Raw genomic sequence first — 18976 nt, 5'->3', positions numbered from 1 at the left:
TTGACCAGAGAGAGAGAGAGAGGGAAAGTGAGAAAGCCAGCTACTAGGTCCAGGACTCAAACTACAGTTGGCCAAGTGGGAGTCTAATACCCTAACTACCATGCCACCTGCTGGCCCTATGAAGGAAAAGTTTTATGATTTAATTAAAATATTTATTTTCTGTCTAATATGTTCACACAGAATAATAGTCTAGCTATTGGAGATATAGTGGAAAACTAGGCAGATGAAAATTTCCTCATATAGTTTATATTCTAGTAGAGAAAGACAGTTTATATTCTAGTAGAGAAAGACATGTAATAAACAAATTGATAATTATGTACAGCACATGGGCCAGCAAGTGGCATGGAGGTTAAGGTGCTGGACTCTCATGTGGGTGACTGAGTTTCGAGTCCTGGATTTGGTGACTTGAAACTCATTTCAGGCACATGTGCATGTCCAAAATCCCAAGAGGAAAAAGGAGTGTGGTATGGCCTTCCCTCCTGGGGGTTGACTTCCTACTTTCTGTCCCTGTCTCTCTGTTTTTATGGCAAGTGCACATGCCCTAATAGCAAGAACCAACCCCCAAATTATATGGCACTAATTTCACTTGGCTAATTGTGCAATTCAAGTTTTGGATCTGGTGGCTTGAGGATTATGTCAGGCACACGTGTATACATGCCTACACGTAGAGAATCCTGAGAGGAAAGTGGAAGAGAGGCATGATCACCCACCATGGGGGGTGATTTCTCACTTTTTGTCTCTCTCTCTCTTCAGCAGGCATACATGCCCTATGGCAAAAACCATACTATACATATGTATGTTTTTCTATGTGAAAATGCATCATGAGTTTTCTGACTACATATATATACAGATCACCCTGATCTATCTGTGTGTGTGTGTGTGTGTGTGTGTGTATACACACAGATCACCCTCTGATATTATATATGTGTATTACATGTATATGTATGTGTGTATATTTATATCAGAGGGCAATCTGTATATGGAGAAAAAGAAAAGTGAATAAATCAGAACTGCCAGTACAATTTTAAAAAACATTTATTTATTTAATTTTATTTACTATTTATTATTATTATTTTAATTCACCAGAGAGAGAGAGGGAAAGTGAGAAATCAAACCACCAGGTCCAGGACTTGAACAACAGTCGACCATGTGGGAGTCCAGCACCTTAACCACCATGCCACCTACTGGCCCCCAAAAGGGTATAATTTTAAAAAGTATTGTTAGGCATGGTATTACATGGTATTACTGTTCACATGTGAACAGTAGTCTAAAGAAGGTGTTGAATAGCTTTCTGCATCTGTAACAGAAGAGTATTTTTATTAAGAAGAACGGTTAAAAATCAAGACTATGATTGGCCTGATGAGGTGGAGCCAGGTGGTGTGATAATAACAGGATATTGGGGCAGAGTACAGAGTCAAGCCATATTAGATCATTTCTTTCACCAAAAGATGTACAGGATTATTATCACATGTAGTAAGGGACTTGGAAATCAACACTGATATTACACATCATCATAAGTCATTCATCAATAAGCACAAGTGGTATATCCAAAATGAGGACCAAGCTGTCCAATCCAGTTGTGAAAGCAGGAATAAGTTACATGAGTAATTTCATTAACTCTCACTTTGCTTCCCCCTGTTGCACTGCACTCTACTCTCCTGGGGGAATCCTTCCGATCAGTTGACTGAAGAGGAAAACATTTGATTCTGGTTAAAAATAGTCCCTCACACTTTTGCATCAACCAGAAAGAGATTGCTTTTGCATTACGTCCTCCCTCAGGAGAGGCCTTAAAGGACAGTCAAGAAAGGAAATTCTTCCAGTAGTCAGAATTCAAACAATTTATCTTCTTGTTCACTTTGTCTGCTAGTAGAAACCCTGAAGTATCTAAACTGATTGATGGGCAGTGGCTAATGGTGTAGTCAGATCGTCAGAGACTTAAAAGAAACAAAATGTAAGATTGATCACAAAGTATTAGGAGAAGACATATATGGATGAACCTCTTTGAATGGGGTTTTCAAACATGACTAAATATATCCCGTGAATGACAAATAAAAGGTCACTGTGAAGAGGCTTTTAATTGTCAGGTAAACAAGATGACTCACTCTATTTGCGTCAGTCTGCTTCTTTCACAAGCCTTCTAGAACTACGGCAAAATGGATATGATGACAGACATTGAAACATGAACTTTTTCTCAAAAATCTAACCTTGTTAAGATTTCCAGCAATGGTTACTAACTCTTAGCTTGCAATAGAGTACCATATTCTAGGGAGGTCAGCTAGATTCCTCCCATCAGGAGGGGATGGTGATACTTTAGACTTAGATTTTCATCTCTCCAAATTTTCTTCTTTCAGTACCACCATCTGTGTATTGAATCATTTGTATACTATTAAAATATTATATTCAACCTTCCTCTGGCCAAGAAAATAATGGCAATGGGCAATTGACAGGTCTAAAATACCCAAGGTTGAGAAACGGCTGTGGTCTATTGGAATCTCATATATGAATAGCACAGCTGAGATACAACGCTTTGTGAGAACACTGTCTTGTAGTATCTTTTTAGCCAGGGATTAATACACAGATCTATAAAGACCAACAGTGTAATGGTTATGTTGCTGACCTCCGACGTAATCGACTTTGGTTCAAATTCCGGACCCAGTGGCTGAAAGCTCATGCTGGATGCATGTGTTCTGTGCATGCAGAAGATCTCAAGAAGAGAATGGATTGAGTGTGGCCATATGCCCAGGGGAGGGGTGAGGGGGATTTCTTGCTTTCTGCCCTCTGTCTCTGTTTCTCCAGCAAGTGCATGCACCCTATAGTAAAAATCTCTCTCTTAAAAAATATAAAAACCAGGACTAGCAGTTGACATAATGGCTATGTCACTGGAATCCCATGTAGTCAAGTCCTGGACCCAGTGGCTTAAATTCATGCCAGGCACGTGTGCGTGCATGCCCAAGATCCCGAGAGAAGAATGGAGGAGAAGCGATTGTGGTGTGGCCATCCCCACTGGGAGGTGATTTCTCACTTTCTGTCTCTCTGTCTTTCTGACTAGCTCACATGCCCTATAGCAAAAACCTCTCCAAAAAATAAAAAAATAAAAAATAAACCTCCAAAATATACACAGCTTTGTATCTCTCATAGACAGAAAATGTGGATTGGGATGGAAGCAAAAGTGGAGCTTCTTCATACTAGACCTAACAATCTATTTGCAAATGTTTTAAATCCTGTCCTCTCTCTTCTGAATTCTGTTTAAATATTTTAGTATTAAAGAATGAAATACTTCCATCTGGGATACAGCAATGATTCAATTACATTTATAGCTTTATTTGTCTCTTGTCCATTTAAAGTTCTCTCTGCTACTGATGAAATGAATAAAGGAAATGGGGCCAGAGAGAAGCATGGATAGTATTAAAGTAATCTGGATTTCTCTCTAGTACTGCCATGCTCAGTGATGCAATTTAATAAAAGGCAAGCCACCTTTTATAAGCAGAATAATCCATGGCTCAGATACAGTAGGGCTGGAATTTCAAGTCACCCAGAAGTTGAAGAGTCATGACTGGAGTGTCAGTCATGACACTTGATGTGCAAAAAGCACATGAAATATGTCACAGAGAAGTCATCATCCTTGTTCTTCCTTATCTGAAATCTTGGGAGTTGATCAAGATCACCGTTTCTTCATGGGCCCTAAATTTCAACTTTTGTTCCCCATCCCCATGAAACTATAGCAAGCTCTTCTCACCTTCAGAGGCTTCACTGAGAACTAACAAAAGTCTTAAGAGGAACATCAGTATGGTATACCTCTAAACACTTTCCTTTGCCCCCTTGGATTATGGCTTGTCATGTCCTCATATTGTTTTTGTTAAAGAGATTTTGCTATAGGGCACATGTACTCATTGGAGAGTCAGAGAGAGACAGATAGGAAGTGAGAAATCACTTTATATGTGAGTGAAAATGATTTCTCAACCATGGGGGATGGCCACACCACAATCCCTTCTCCTTTATTCTCCTCTCAAGATCTCAGGTATGCACACACATGTGTGTCTGGAATGAGTTTATGTTGCTGGGTCTAGGACATGAACTGCGGTTTACTGCCTGGGAGTCCAGTGACATAATCATTATGCCATCTGCTGGTCCCAGTCATGTCCTCATAGCCTTTGTTTGTTTGTTTGTTTTTAGTTTTTTTTGCCTCAGGGTGAGTATACTCACCAGAAAGAGAGAAACAGAGAGACAATGAGAAGGGAAGTGGGAAACCTTCCAGGGAGGATAACTGCACCACAATCTCTTCTCCTCTCAGGATTTTGGGCATGCATACACATATTCCCAGTGTAATTTTTAATCCACCGGATCTGGGACTTGAACCATGGTTGCCCATGTGGGAGTCCAGCACCTTAACCACCACACCACTGCTGGCCCCCAGGTTTGATTTTTAATCTCATTTTTTCTAGTTTTCTCAGTAGGATGGTTGCTCTGAAACACTAGTCTTCAATTAGCAGACTCATAGAGCCATATTTCTTTCCTTCATAGCACTTGTCTTGTTTTAAAACTGTAAACTAATTTGTGTAATGACTTGCTTACTACTCAACTGTCTTCCCCAGATAGACATGATTGGATTCTATACCTATTTTTACTTAGTGTGGTATCCATGGCCTAGCACAGTGCTAGGCATGTAGTGGACACATGATATTTACTGAGCCAATGAATAAATGAACCTTGGACTAATTGGTCATTGTTAACAATAACAAGCACCATGGTCAAAATATGGCACTGAGAATCCCAGACAAGGTGGCTTGAAAAATCATGCTGGGCTTGTGTGCATGTGTCCAAAATCCCAAGAGGAAAATGGAGGAGAAGGGATTGTGGTATGGTGTGGACATCTTTCCAGTGAGTTCTCACTTTCCCTCTCTCTGTCCCTTTCTTGTGAGCACACATGCTCTATGACAGAAACCTTAAAAAAATGGTTCATAAGGACATGGGCATTTGAAGAAATAATTGCACATACTGAAGATAGTGAATGACCATTTGCTGGGGGGGAAGGAGGCAAGGATGTTGACATGAAAACAGTTTAGTGGAACAGACAGTAAGTAATTTAGAGACACTCAGAAAATGGGCACTGATGATGTCAAAAGTTTAGCCTTAAAGCTGGAGAGGAGGTATCAGTGTCTAAGTATAAACTGAATAAAGTATAAATGAGTCAATATGAAAACAGCCTATGGAAGTCCAGAGATAAGCAAGAAACTAAGTCAGTAGTTAGAAACACAAGCTAGAATATCTAGTAAGGCAGACTTAGAATCCAATATAGTCTTGAAATATACGTGTTTTGTGATCGTTGTTTTCATTGTTTTATTTTATACTGTATAAATGTAGGGATTTAATTAGTAAGTCATGTTCACTGTTTACATAAAGATTTATATGTGTGTACATATAGATATATGTAATTCACAGAATATATAGATGGCTTGTTAATGTTTTCTTGGTTATAAATCTTCGAAAGGCCTGGTTAATCTGCCTTTATTTCTTAATTAAGGCACTATCATACCCCCATAATAGCTACTAGTTGTAAATGAGATTACTAGAAAAGTTACGTAAGTAATTTCCTCACAAACCTCAGTTCTACTTAAAGTTACAAGTTATGAGTTTAAATAAAAATTAGAAAACAAAATAGCTAACTATCATATTAAGTCACTCAGCCTTCCATTTCCTGGTTAGAGTTGAATAGATAATACATTTAGAAATAACAGGATGCCTACCCTACATGATCCCAATTAAGAATTTCTTCATGATCAGTTTTAATTTTCATTTGTTAAGAAAAAAAAACTTTTATTCAGAGCTAACCACTAGTATTACATTCAGCAGCTGGTTAAAAGGAGTTAGGCTCAACAAAGGAGAGCTCATAGTCTCTATGTAACAATAGTCTAAAAGAACACTGTTTTGTTCTTTAAAGCTCCATGGTTATTAGGGAACTACTCTTGTCTTTCTTTAGAGCATGACTGTGCATCTCCAAGGACACATGATGTCTCTTAGAACTCCAAACATTGTGAATAGGTTTCAGGTAGAAAGAAGGGAGAAATAAATGCCAAAAGAGTACTTTCTTTGAGTTCAGCTAGTCTCCTTAAAGTAGTTTCTAGAAGAAACTTCTGAAATTTCATTGTTTTTTAGTCATGGCAAGGGAGGTTGTGAAATGTAATCACTAAACTAAGCACACTGTTGCTATAATAAAATTAGAATTCTGTTAGCAAAAAAGAAAAGGCAAATGGGATTTGGTTCTGTCACAGAAATTCATAATTCTCTAAAAAAATTTAGTTCAATGATCTGTTTTCAGATACCTCATACATGCCAGTCTGTACACTACATCCTGAGGCACAAAGACAAATATGACATCAAGCCAACTCTCGAGGATCTGTTTAGCGGTGGGGACAAAGACTGTAAACAGCTTGTCTTGATTTATGTGGTAATAATGAGCAGTTTTCTAGGGGGCAGTGTTGTAGGAGAACAGAGAGAAACTCAATTCAACCTGGAAATCTGGGCTTTTTGTAAGAGATAGGCCTTAGAATCTCATCTTGAGGGATAGGAAAGAGCTGGATGACATTCCAGGCTCAGGAAACATCACAAAAAAGCTAAAGAGGGGAGAAACATCCTTATGTGATAAAAATTCAAAGCAGTTAGAGGTTATTATAAAGTAAAGTAGAAAGTAGAAGTGAAGAGGTAAATAAGCTGTCAGGTTACAGGAGGCCCAGTGCATTAACTGAGTAAAAGGGTTATAGAAAGCTCTGGCAGTGGTTTAAATATGGAGATTCCATAGTCAAATTGACTTTTTGACATGTCATTCTATTTGATATGTGGAGAAAGCTTCGGTGGAAGGAAAAATTAAGAAAAGGAGAGCCGTTAGGAGGCTATTTCAGTATTCAAAGTAAGAAAGAATAGAAACCTGTATAGGCAGTAGTAGTAAGGATAGGGGAAAGGATTATAGACTCTTGTAGGAGGAATAATTACAATAGTTCATAATGCAAAGATGTGGGTAGAAAGAGAAAAAGAAACTGAGAATGACTATGAGATTTTTGCTTTAATAAACTAGGTGGATGATGGCATCATTAGTTGAAACTGTAAGTGTGAGAGTAGGAGGAGCAAGTGGGAGTGGGGAGAAAAAGATGAGCTCAGGTGGAACATGTTGAGTTTGAAGTGTCTGTATAACATCAAATTGGAAATACTTAGTAGGCAATCAGATATGAAAATATAAAGTGTGTATTACTCAGTGTTCTCCACAGAAACACAATCAATAGTGCACATATGGGGAGATTTTTAAAATGACAATAAGATTAAACAATTATGTGCTCCAAGAAGTCCTATAGTCTGGATAACAAGGAAAACTGGTTATAATTCAGGCAAAGTCCAAAGGCTTGAGAACCAGGAAAGCCTATGGTGTAAGTCCTGGTCTGAATTTGTAGGCCTGAGAACAATGGGTTGGGGGTAGAGGAATGATTTCAGGTCATTCTGAATCCCAGTAGCTAGGAACCAGGAGCACTGAAGTCTAAGGGCAGAAAAATATAAATTTCCCAGCTCAAACACAGAGGATATATTTGCATTTTCTTCATCTTTTTGTTCTATTCAGGCTTTCCTCAGATTAGATTCACATTGGTGAATCTCCTTTACTCAATCTACTGATTCAAATATTAACATTTTCTAGAAATGCTCTCACAGGTATACTCAGAAAAAATATTTATCAGCTGTTTTAGTCCATCTTGTTACTTAAGAGTTTTATTTATCTCACAATTTTGGCGGTCCAAGGTCAAAAGACCACATCTAGTGAAGGTCTTCTTGATGGGGACTCTCTGAAGAGTCTTGAGGTGGCACAGGATATCACATGGCAAGAGCTTGAGCAGAACATATGTCTATGTATGTCTATGCTCTTATAAAACTACCAGGAGTCAGTCATGGGGGGGCCCACCCCAATGCCTTTTCTAATTCCAATCACTTCTTGATGGCCCCATCACTCAACACCATAATTGGATTAAATCTCCACACTCTCAACATTGTTATGATGGGTCATTAAATTTCAATGGATAAAATCCTGGGGACACATTCTAACCATAGCATTCTGCCTCTGACTGTGAAATTTATGTCTTTCTCATATAGAAACTACATGTTTTATCCAAAGAGTCCCCAAAATCTTATCTCATTTCAACATCAATGCAAAAGTCCCAAGTCCAGTTATGAGCTTGTGAAACCAAAACATATTATATGCTTCCAAAATGCAATGATGGGCTAGGAATAAGGTAGGCATTCCTATTCTACAAGAGTAATGGCCCCTGAACAAGTCTAAACCTCAAGATGTCAGACATTATTAAATCTTGCAGCTTGAGAATAATCTTTCACTCTATGTGCCACACTGGGGGTGGTTTCAGACCCCCCAGAGTATTAGGCATTTCCATCCCCTGTACTGGGTGAGTTCTCTGCTTAAGGTCTCTTGATTTAGAGTCTCATGCCTGCAAATTTCTCAGGCTAGTGTTGTATACTAGTAACTTTACAGTTCTAGGGTCTCAAGGGTGGTCCCACTCCAGTGTTTCCACGAGGCATCACTTTGGTTGGACTCTCTGTGGTGGCTTCACCCCTGTGACAAGTCTCTACTTAAGCCCCCAGATTATCAAGACATCCTTTGAAATATAGGTGGATGCCACCACACTTATCTATATGCTCTATATAACCTGAATTTTGCATGCCTGCAGAATTATTACCATGTGCATGCCACTAAGTTCTTCTGCTTGCATGCTCTAAAGTGGCAGGTGGAGCAGCAGTCTTAATGGTAGGTCAAATTGCATCTGGGGTCACCTAAACCACAGTCAGTGTTGTGAAACACTACCCTGGGATGTGTGGAGCAGAGTTCTGAGGCAGCCTTTGGTAGAAATCCAAGGGAGAGTGCTCTGGAATTGTCATGAAACCATACTGCTCTCCTAGGCCTCTTGGCCTGTGATGGCAAGTCAGCCTTGAGGATCTCTAATATGTGTCTCTGATGACCTTTTTTTCATTGTTGTTCCAATTAGTACTGAATTCCCTTTGTACCAGTGCTAACCTTTTTAGCATCCACAAAAGGCGACATACACCTTTTGTTAAACGCTTTTTCATTCTCTACCACAGGGCCAGGTGGTACATTTTCTAAATTTTTCTGTTTTGCTTCCTTTTTCATTAAACATTTTGTAAATCAGCTATTTGCTCACTAATACCATTGTAGGATGTTAAAGGTAACTACACAACTTCTATATTTCACTTAGAAGTTCCATTTGTAAGAGATTCATCACTGTTAATTTTGGTGTTCCACAAAGTCCCTCAGGGCAAGGAAACGATGTGGCCAAGTTCTTTGCAATGGCCTAACAAGTTTGACTTTTTATTCAATTTCCTATACAGTACTTTTCATTTCTAACTGAGACTTTGTCATAGTGGTCTTTACTGTTCATATTTATGTCAGCATTGTGGTCACAGACTACTAGTCCCTAAAAAGTTATAGTTTGCTTCTAATCTGTTATTCTTCTGACCCTCCACCAGAATCACCCTTAATGCACTCTGAAATTTTTTCTCTCCTTTTCCAAATTCCAAAGCTGCTTTCACAATCTTTGGTATTTATTATTAGCAGATATTCCCACTTTTGTACCAATTTTCTGTTTTGCTATATTATTGCCTAATAATGGAATACCTGAATCCAGGTAATTTAAAAAGAATAGAAACTTATTCTGTTCATGATTTTAGAGGTCCAAGATCAAGAGGTTGCATCTGGTTAGGGTTTTCTTGTCAGTGGGGACTTTCTGAAGAGTCCTAAGATAGCACAGAACATCACAGGGTAAGAGTTTGAGTAGTGCATGTATCTGCATCTGTGCGTGCTCTTTTTATAAAGTTATCAGGAATCAATCATGGGGGCCCCACTCTGATGAGTTTATCCAATTCTAGTCACCTACTGAAGGCCCCACCTTTCATCAACATAATCAAATTAAATCTCTACCTTCTCAACACCATTACAACGGCCCACCAAATTTCAACACATGAATTTCTGAGAAACGCATATGAACCATAGCATCAACTATCTGGGAATCCTGTAACTGAGTTAGGTTGATACATAAAATTAACCATGACATGTCCACTCCTTGTCAACATGGTACCCATGCACATCTCCATAAATCATACCCAATCTTCAAATGAAGGTAATAACGTCATATTTCTACCTAATATGACACAGCTTCCTGTTTATAACTGAAAATGCTTCCCTGGATGAGAAGGTAAAATCGTTGCGTAATGGTTATCCTTCTCCTGATGTTCTGTAACTTCAGTACTAGAATGTAAAATTGGTAATACTTAGCACCAATATAAAGCCAGTAAAGCTTATGTTACATAATAAGGGAATAAGAGAGGAAAGAGAACAAATATATTTTCTAAATAAATCTCTATCTATACACAATGCATTCATAACAGAATAAAAGGCAAATACTTATGACAGTTTTTGTTTCTGTAACTAATGATGTGATTGTGGCTGGTATATGTAATAATCTTTTCCCACTGCCCATTCTGTCTTCCTTTTGCCTTCATGAAAGCTCACAATTCTGCCATGAATATGACAGACCTAATTCCTTCCCTCATGGAGCTTAGAGTACAGGGGATGAATTTATCAAATAGAACATTTTCCCATTATAATGGAACAAATGATAAAAATAGTATCTGTTAGAGTATGAAAGATGGAGATTAGAGCTAGTTTGTAAAATGTTTCCTGAAGTATAATAATAATATTTAACTAGGATCTATTAAAGAGATACCCCAATGTGTAGAGCTAGTTAGGAATCAATATAAAAAAATTACAGAGAGTACAGCAGTACAGCATGAGCAAAGACCCATTCTTTGTACTGAAATATCGACATCATAGAATACAAAAAACAACGGAGAGAAGTAGGGCAAACCCAGAGGGGTGGGGAGGAACTTGTTCACATAGGACTTAATAGTCCATGTTTATCCCATATTCCAAAGAAAATAGGCACCACATGCAATGATAATTAAATTGTTTTTGTCTGACTATCTCTCCTTAAATTTTCTCCTAAAATTTTAATTTAACTTAATGTTTCAAAGACATGGTCTAGCTATGCTGCCTAGGCTTGCCTTGAACTAGCAATCCTCCTGCCTCAGTTTCCAGAGTAGCTAGGATTATGGGAGCACAACACTGTGCTCAGTACCTCCCTTCTTTGTTTTTGGAGAAGTTTTTGCTACAGGGCGCGTGCGCTCGCCAGAAAGACAGAGAGAGACAGAGAGACAGAAAGCGAGAAATCACCCCTGGGGGGATGGCCACACCGCAATCTCTTCTCCATTCTCCTCTTGGAATTTTAGGCACACACGCACATGTGCCTGGTGTAAGTTTAAGCCCCTGGGTCTGGGACTCAAACCATGGTCTACTACATGGGAGTCCAGTGAAATAGCCATTACGCCAACTGCTGGTCCCAGTACTTCCTCTCTTAAAGCTCCTCCTTCACCCTGTGAGATGTTGGTTGGATTTCTAATAGTCTGGGTGAGTTTGCATCTCAGAATAGCTAATAAGAAGGCCTCTTTCTTATTAGGCAATGATTAGGTTAAGAGAAGGTCTAAACAGAGGTAATCATAATCTAATATATGTGAATGCTCGAATGAGAGAATTTTCTTTCTTTTCCTTAAAATTTTCCAGAAACTATCTTAATATACATAAAGACAATTTGCGTAAGGCCCAGCCTGTGGTGTGGTGATGAAGGTGGCCATATCCCACATAGCTGATACATGTGCATGAATGTCCCAAGTCTTCAGAGAAGAATATAGGAGAAGGGATTGCAGCATGGCTATCCCCCCCCCCCAAAGGAGTGCTTTCTTCCTCTCCCTCTTTCTCTCTTCCTCTCTCTCCCCCTCTCTCACTGACCAGTGAGTACACATGCCCTATAGTAAGATTAAGGGGGGAAAAAGAAAAGTGAGAGAGACAGAATTTTAGAAAAAAGCAAAGTGGAGGCAAAGTATCCAAAAGTTGGGGAGAAAATATGGATCCTGATTATCTCAGTTGATTCTTGACCTCACTCATGGTATTTCTTAGACTTTTAGGTTTCAAAATACAAATTGCATCTTTTAAAAAAAGTGTCTCTTTTTTCTATAATGACAGAGAGAGACAACAAGAGAATGAGAGAAAGATAAGCACCCTCTTCAGCGTCTCATGCGATGATACATCTACCCACTCGTCTTTTCCTAGCCAGGCAGGATTACTGGCACATACCCACGTACCCAGTGTGTATGGGTTGACCCAGGAATCAATTTTCCACGTGGCTTCCAGCATTGCAGAGTGTTCTGTTACTGCTGCATCACGGTGGCTGGTCCTGCATCTCTTTTTAAGTTAGGTTTCTATCATTTGAAGTTAAAACACCATAGACATCAATGGATATAGTGTCAATATATAAAAATCAGTTTTATTTTTATGTGCTTTCAATATGTAATGAAAAGATAAAATTTTAAGATATTTATTTATAATAATATAAAAAAATACATAGGAATAAACCTAATGAAATATGTGAAGGAATACTATGAAAAAACCACAAATTTAAGCAAATGATATTAAAGGGTTAAATAAATGGATGATTTTATCAAGTTTAAAGACTGGAAAAATCATTATTGTAACAACTTTTTTTTTTTGAGAGGTTTTTGCTATAGGGCACGTGCGCTCGCCAGGCAGACAGAGACAGAGAGACAGAAAGCGAGAAATCACCCCCCAGGGGGGATGGCCACGCTGCAATCCCTTCTCCTCCGTTCTCCTCTCAGGATCTTGGGCACGCATGCACATGTGCTCGGCGTGAGTTTAAGCCACTGGATTTAGACCTCGAACTGTGATTGACTGCATGGGAGTCCAGTGACATAGCCATTACACTAACTGCTGGTCCCGTAACAATTTTTTTTTTATTTTAATGTGACTCATGTAACCCATGTATCCTCAACAAAAATTCTAGTCTATGTATGTATATACTTGTTTATAATATATAAAAGCTATATATATACATATTATTAACACTTTTTCTGGAATTTGTAAAACTTTAAAATTTATACAGTGTTATTTTATAAAAATGTTTATTTATTTATTTTATTACACAGAGAGAGATACTCTCAACAGGGTCTAGTCATGCCACAGTTTTGCCCAAGTCTTCTAGCCGACCAGGATTATGAGCATGCCCAGTATGTTCAGGTAGACTGGCTCTCTGAACCCAAGGCCCCAGCAGCATGCAATGGCATTCTACTACCTACACCACCGTGGCTGGGTCTATACAGAAGTTTTTTAAGGTCAAGCATAAGTAAGACAACAATAAAGAAAAATAAGGTATATTAAATAGGTACATTAATTAAGGCAGTGTTGTACTGGTACAAAGATATACAGAGACAGGGATCAGCAGGTGGTATGGTGGTTAAGGCACTGGATTTCCACATGGCTGACTGAGGTTTGATTCCCAGACTTGGTGGCTTGCTTTCTCACTTTTTCTTTCTATCTCTTTCTCTTTGTGAGTACATGTTCCTTATAGCAAATTTAAAAAATAAATAAATAAAATTAAATAACTAATTCTTAAAAAATAGATACAGAGAGAAGAAAGGAAAATATTAGAGGGCTCATCAATAGCCTCAAACATATTAAGTCCAAAGACATGACAAGAGTATGACCCTGGAAAATGGTGAGAAAAAGAATCTTTCTTAAATACATAATTCTGGTTATTTAGATAACCTTATAAAAAAAATAAGTGTTGACTATCACTGTACATGATATACAAGAATCAATTGCAGGTGGATTGTATTTAGGTGTAAAAGTAAAATAGTAAAGCTTTGACAAGATAAGACATGAGAATACTTCATGGCATTACGGAAGGCAAAGTTTCTTAGAGAAAATACACTAATCATTAAAAAAACTTGATAATTTACTACTTAAAAATGAGAATTTTAGTCATCAAAAAACCTTATGAAAAAGTAGGAAGGGGCGGGGTCCTCACTGAGCTCTGTGGGTGCTGTGGCAGCTGGAGAGGTGGTCAGGGGAGTAGCACCTTGTACCACGCTCCTGGCCATACCACTGGTGTCCGTGTGGGTGGGAAGCGCCTGTGCCACAGGTCATCAGTGCAGGCCTGAGTAAGAAAAACAGTATCTTCCTCCTAAGCCATGCGTATCGGTTATACAGAAATACCACTTTGGGAAACAGTCTTCAGGAGGGCCTAGATGAGCTCATACAGTCTCAACAGATTACCCCCCCCAACTTGCCCTTCAAGTTCTACTTCAATTTTACAAGGCTATAAATTCAGCATTGGCTCAGAGGGTCAGGAACAGAGTCAATTTCAGGGGCTCTCTAAATACATACAGATTCTGCAATAACGTGTGGACTTTTGTACTGAATGATGTTGAACTCAGAGAGGGGACAGAACTTACTAAAATGGATAAAGTGAAAATTGTAGCCTGTGATGGTAAAAACACAGGCTCTAATACTACAGAATGAATAGAAAAAACATGGCTTTTTAAAAATGCCATCTTCTGTTATTATTCATTGCTTTTTGAAGAGAGGAATAAAAGAGACTTTTTAAGTTTATCCTAGCATTGCAGAAATGATAACACAGTGCTATACTATCAGAGAATTCCAATAGAAAGAAACTTAAAACTCTGTAGCCTCTTACCTTTATTATATAGCATGAGGAAGCATAACTTTTTTTAATGATAAAGCAAAAGTTGTTGCCTACTTAAGAACATTCTGTAATAAATTCATTGTATAATGCAAGGAAAAAAAATAAATGTAAGAAGGGAGCCAGCAAGTGGCATGGTTCTAAAGGCACTGGACTCCTACTTGGCTGTCCACAGTCCCAACTCCCATGTAATTGATGGTGGTTCGAGTTCTGTACGCAGTGGCTTAAAGCTCACACCAGGTGCATGTGCGTGTGTGACCAAAATCCCAAAAGAAGAATGGAAGAGAAGGTATTGCGGCGTGACCATCACTCCTGGGGTGATTTCTTGCTGTCTTTCTGTCTCTCTTTGTCTCACTGGTGAGCACACATGCCTATAGCCAAAATCTCTCCAAACAAACAAACAATTTCAAGAGGGGATATGTATATTGGGCTAGGTGTTTAATCATATATGCATTTGTCTCTGGAAAAAAAAATTGAAGATCACTAAAACTGTTTTGGTTTTCCTTTCCCATACTTTTTCCCTTCAACGTTTTATTTTCTGTACCATTTCAGTCAGTGGCATCCATTGCCTAAGACCATCACATTCAGCCTAGAAACAGAAAATGACTGGTTATTTGAAACCCATAGCAGTGGGGGCGTGGTGGCGCCCGCCCTATGGAAACCCATAGCAGTAAAAAGACCTTGAAACTTCCAGTTTTAAATGAAGAGCCTAATTCTTGAGCCAGAAAAATGTTTATGAGTCCTCCCAAAGCAGGATTTTTAATATCAATTGTCCAAGTGTGCACAAAGAGTACACTGAATTTATCTATAAACAACACAGTGGAGTGAAGATAGAGTCAAAGTTTTTCTCTAGTACACAGAGAAGAGGTTTTAAAATTTTTATTTATTTTAAAAAATATTCTTAGCTGCTGAGCAGAGCTTCAGAATACAGAAAAGGGAGCAAAAAAGCAGCTGGTATTCGTTTCTAAGAAAAGATGGGGCATGGTTCTCTCAAGTTTTAGATCTCAATAGGGTCAGGACAATTATTGGATAAACCTGAGAGCAGAAGGGCTCATGGCTGACCTCTGTAGAGCAGCCTGAGAAGACTATAGTTGTCCTAGAGAAGCTTTGTGCCCACCATGGCACTGGAGTGACAGAAGAACAGTAGTTCAGTGAAATGTTAGGCTGAATGAATTTAATGGCAGACTGATTGAGTTCAACTGACACACGTGGGTGATATGGAAAAAGCAACAGGACCCTTAAATTTCCTAAAGTGGGGGAGAGAGGTATAAAATAGTGCTGAGATAACAGACAGACCTAAAGGATTATGGATTCTATGAGTTGATACAGATAAAAGATTTAGAATAAAATCTATTATTAGCTATTTTATTTAGCATAAAATCTATTGTTATTACCAAGTGAGCTTTCAGAAACCATGGAAGAATGGAGGACATCCACTGGTGGGGGCCGGTCAGGATGAAGTAAATCACAACATAGCCTGCTCTCCCTCCTGAGGCTGAAGATTATGTAATCATCACTGGATCATAGATGGTCTTCGAGTGGAAGACATAGTTTGGAGAATCTGGAATTGGCTCAGTGAATATTCATCCCAAGTGAAATAGTTTATATACTTTGATTTTGTAAGATTCAGTTTTCCACTACTAAGTATATATGGGGCTTTTAGAACTAAGTTGGTTTTTGATGATCTAAAGGAAGTTACCTCTCTGCATATTTGAAGTCTCTGTAAGGAATTAATATTCATTACACATTTACAAAAGCTCACTCTGGCTGTTGTATAGAGAATGGACTGGTAGAGTGGCTGGCAGTTGGCATGGTGGCTAGGGCACTGTACTCCCACATGGTCGACTGTGGTTCAATTTGCAGACTCAGCAGCTTGAGAATTATGCCAGGCACAGGTGTGTGCATGCCCAAAATCTCAATAGGAAAATGGAAAAGAGATGTAGCCTGGCCATCCCCCTGGTGGGGGGTGGGGGAGTGAGTATTTCTTCACTTTTCCTTTCTCTGTGTGTCTCCAGTGAGTGCACACACACTATCACAAAAGCCTACAGAGAGAGAGAATATAGACTGATAGAAGGCAGAAAGTGATGATTCAGGAAGGCCTTATAGGAGACTATTGTGCTAATTCAGGTAAGGGCTCTTGAGGATACTGGGCCTTTGGTGCTGGCCTCAGGGCAAGGGGAAGCAGATGGTTTGAGATATCCTTAGCAAGTGGAATCCAGTAGCCTCAACTGTGATTGGATGTGAAGAGTAGGAGAGACAAAGATTTCAAAGAGAGCCTAAGTTTGTGTCTTGAACAATTTACTTGGATAGTTACACTGCAGGGAAAGCTGGTCTCAAGTTAAGTTTTGAATATATTAAGTAATGAAGTGCCTGTAAAATATACAAATGATGCTGCATAGTCTGTGAGCATATGGATCTGTCTTAAAAAAGGAGGCTCTGGGCTGAAAATAAAAAGCTGGAATTACTGGCAAAAAGGTACTAGTTGTAGCTGTGGGAGTGGATGAAATCATCTCCATGTAAAGCAGAGAGTGTCCTACATATCTCTAGTAGTCCTTCACTTCCCGCTTCTGACCCTGTGTGAGAATAGAATGTGAGTTTAGAAGAGAATCTAGGATGTTTTATGAAAAAAATTCAGTGTATAACTGTCAAAGATGAAGGAGGCACTAAAACAGGAGAACAAAAAGAAGTCAGAGAACAAGAAAAATAAATAAATAAAAATATAAAGGAAGAAAAAGAGAAGCCCAAGAGAGTACAGACTAACAGACGTCAATAACAAGAGGGTTTTAAGAGAAGGAAGTGGCCAAATGTGTTGAATATTTAGAGTTCAAGTAGAAGGACTGAAAATTGTTCTTTAGATTTCTTGACATGAAGAGGGGGGTGGTCACATGAACATTAGTGAGATGACTTTAGAGAAGTGATGAGGTCAGTGAGCAGAGATATCAATGAAGGTAAATATAGCAGATCTAGTTTTAAAAATATTTAATATTAAGAGGAGAAGAATAAGGAGGAAGTTGGAGGGAAAGGAGTGATTAAGAGACACAATACCCAAGAAAACCAGAAGTTTTTAGAACAACCCTTATTTAGAAGAGCAAACACCTTCCTTCTCACATTTACTCCAATTCTTTGGATAATCCCAAATAACATAGAATTGTAGATAGTGGTATATAATTTGCACATCAAGATGACATGGTATGACCAGCTTTGTGGTACAGCAGTAAAGCATTACTCTACAGAAACTAGAGCCCACATGGTGACTGCATGTGGTTTGAATTCCCTAGCCAGCCTGAAACACAGGAGGCATATATGCAAATTCCAAGATCTGATGGGCTGGACAACTGGAGGAAAGGGACTGGGATGTGACTAGATCCTTAAAAGATGCTCCTTTCTCTCTCTCTTTCTCTTACACTTTATCATGAATAATAAAAAAATCTTTTTCTTTCTTTCTTTCTTTCTTTCTTGGTCAGTGAGCAGAGATATCAATGAAGGTAAATATAGCAGATCTAGTTTTAAAAATATTTAATATTAAGAGGAGAAGAATAAGGAGGAAGTTGGAGGGAAAGGAGTGATTAAGAGACACAATACCCAAGAAAACCAGAAGTTTTTAGAACAACCCTTATTTAGAAGAGCAAACACCTTCCTTCTCACATTTACTCCAATTCTTTGGATAATCCCAAATAACATAGAATTGTAGATAGTGGTATATAATTTGCACATCAAGATGACATGGTATGACCAGCTTTGTGGTACAGCAGTAAAGCATTACTCTACAGAAACTAGAGCCCACATGGTGACTGCATGTGGTTTGAATTCCCTAGCCAGCCTGAAACACAGGAGGCATATATGCAAATTCCAAGATCTGATGGGCTGGACAACTGGAGGAAAGGGACTGGGATGTGACTAGATCCTTAAAAGATGCTCCTTTCTCTCTCTCTTTCTCTTACACTTTATCATGAATAATAAAAAAATCTTTTTCTTTCTTTCTAAAAAAATCTTTTTCTTTCTTTCTTTCTTTCTTTCTTTCCTTTTGTTTTTAACAGAAAAACATTAAAAAAAAAATAAAGAGAACTGGTGGATTGTCAGCATCATTCAGTTCAGGGCTCAGAGAGCATTCAAGAGGAAATCATAAACAACTGAAAACAAGTGCATTAATTAAGGATATAACACCTCTCTCAGCTACATACTTTACCTCTTTGCATCAGCAGGGAAAAGATTCTACAAGATGCTAGAGATCAATTTATTTTTAAAAAGCTGGAACTTTGGGAGTCTTAATTAATCTTTTTAGGGAAGGGACTGTATTTTAATAT

The 18976-nt window shown here is 38.5% G+C and overlaps 1 pseudogene; it reads left to right on the top strand.

The window, feature by feature from the left end:
- The window catches only part of LOC102500982 (transcription initiation factor IIA subunit 2 pseudogene), a 21750-nt pseudogene extending 7259 nt beyond the window's left edge, over window positions 1-14491 (top strand).
- The last annotated feature ends 4485 nt before the right edge of the window (window positions 14492-18976 follow it).

This window comes from Tupaia chinensis, unplaced genomic scaffold (assembly GCF_000334495.1).
Source record: "Tupaia chinensis unplaced genomic scaffold, TupChi_1.0 Scaffold144041_1, whole genome shotgun sequence".
NCBI lineage: Eukaryota > Metazoa > Chordata > Mammalia > Scandentia > Tupaiidae > Tupaia > Tupaia belangeri.
The sequence above is the reverse complement of the archived record's forward strand: the minus strand, read 5'-3'. Positions and strand labels throughout refer to the sequence as shown.